This window comes from Egretta garzetta, unplaced genomic scaffold (assembly GCF_000687185.1).
Source record: "Egretta garzetta isolate BGI_Z169 unplaced genomic scaffold, ASM68718v1 scaffold659, whole genome shotgun sequence".
Taxonomy (NCBI): domain Eukaryota; kingdom Metazoa; phylum Chordata; class Aves; order Pelecaniformes; family Ardeidae; genus Egretta; species Egretta garzetta.
Window position 1 is genome coordinate 321389 of NW_009260683.1, and position 1985 is coordinate 323373.

Below are 1985 nucleotides of genomic sequence, written 5' to 3' on the forward strand. Positions count from 1 at the left end.
CAGGCCAGGATGCCATTGGCCTTCTTGGCCACCTGGGCACATTGCTGGCTCATATTCAGCTGGCTGTCAACCAGCACCCCCAGGTCTTTTTCCACCAGGCAGCTTTCCAGCCACTCTTCACCAAGCCTGTAGCGTTGCATGGGGTTGTTGTGACCAAAGCGCAGGATGCGGCACTTGGCCTTGTTGAACCTCAACACTCCGCAGAGGACAGCACAGGCACCCCAGCTGCTCTAAACACAACCCTGATGGATCAAGGTTGGTTAAAGGAGGTTGATCCTACCACTCACCCCAAGTTAACTGCTACAGTTATTTGGATGCATTGGAAACTCTTCTAACACTCCTAGACCGCCTCAAAAAACCAGAAGCAACCCCAAGGATACACAGTAGGCTAAACCCAAGCCCTAAACCTGGATCCATCAGTACCAGAGCAAATGGACACATAAGAGGCCATGCATGGAGCCCCTTCAAGCCTTGCTAAGTCTGAGCCTACTGTGAGCTGAGCTGGTTCTCTGCTAAATCACTCAAATGTCCTTCCCATCACTTGTCCCCGCAACTGTCAGTTTTTACACCATTTCAGGACAGGCTGCTGATGCCATGCATAGCCAGCTCTGGTGCTCAGACCTTATTAAGCTTCGCATGGCTCCCCACAAATGATACAGAACTCCTTCAAGATCACAGCTGGTTGTGATAGGCATAGGCACTCTTATAAAGCGCTTCACTGGGGTTAACAAGCCGAAAGGAGGCCAGCTCATGTCTCTGCACCTGTGACACAGCCAATCCTCCCCTCAGATAAAACTATGCCCTGGTAATCAGAAGTGGACTGTACCTTCATGTTGATCACCCTGATAACAGTGAACTAAAAACTGCTGATAGTAACTCCATACCAAATTGCATTGTATTGGGTTTCTGTGGCAAGGTCTTGCTAGTGGGGGGGCTACAGGGGTGGCTTCTGTGAGAAGCTGCTAGAAGTTTTCCCTGTGTCCAACGCTGGCCAAGGCCAAGCCAACCAGTGACAGTGGTAGCACCTCTGTGATAACACATTTAAGAAGGAAAAAAAAACGGCTATGGCTCCGTAGCTAGAGAGAGAAGAGAAGTGAGAGGATGTGAGAGAGAACAGCCCTGTAGGCACCAAGGTCAGTGAAGAAGGAGGGGCAGGAGGAGCTCCAGGCACCGGAGCGGAGATTCCCCTGCAGCCCGTGGGGAAGACCATGGTGGGGCAGGCTGTGCCCCTGCAGCCCGGGGAGGCCCACAGGGGAGCAGATCTCTCAACTGTAGCTTGGGGAGGACCCCACACCAGAAAGGGTGGATGCCCAAAGGAAGGAGGCTGTGACCCTGTGAGAAGACTGCGCCGAACAGATTCCTGGCAAGACTTTGTGGGTGGAGGAGGAGCCCACGCCGAGGCCGGTTTGCTGGCAGGACCTGTGACCCCACAGGGGACCCACGCTGGAGCAGCCTGCTCCTGAGGGACTGCACACCATGGGAGGGATGGACCCATGCTGGAGCAGTTGGTGAAGAACTGCAGCCCATGGGAAGGACCCACGCTGGAGCAGTTCATGGAGGACTGTCTGCTGTGGGAGGGACCCCAGGCTGGAACTGGAGCAGGGGAAGAGTCCTCTCCCGAGGAAGAAGAAGCAGCAGAAACAACGTATGATGAACTGACCCCCACCCCCATTCCCATCCCCCTGAGCCACTGGGGGGGAGGAGGTAGAGAAAACTGGGAGTGAAGTTGAGCCCAGGAAGAAGGGAGGGGTGGTGGGAAGGTGTTTTAAGATTCAGCAGGTTTTATCCTCTCGTTCTCTGATTTTGATTGGTAATAAATTAGATTAATTTCATGCAGTTGAGTCTGTTTTGCCTGTGATGGTAACTGGCAAATGACCTCTCCCTGTCCTTATCTTGACCCATGAGGTTTTTGATCTACTTTTCTCTCCTCTTTCCGGTTAAAGAGGGGAGTGATAGAGTGGCTTTGGTGGGCCCCCAGTGTCCAG

At 53.2% G+C, this 1985-nt stretch overlaps 1 protein-coding gene across 3 annotated transcripts in view; it reads right to left on the reverse strand.

The window, feature by feature from the left end:
* The window catches only part of KIF2A (kinesin family member 2A), a 41460-nt gene that overhangs the window by 33248 nt on the left and 6227 nt on the right, over window positions 1-1985 (reverse strand). The window lies entirely within an intron of this gene.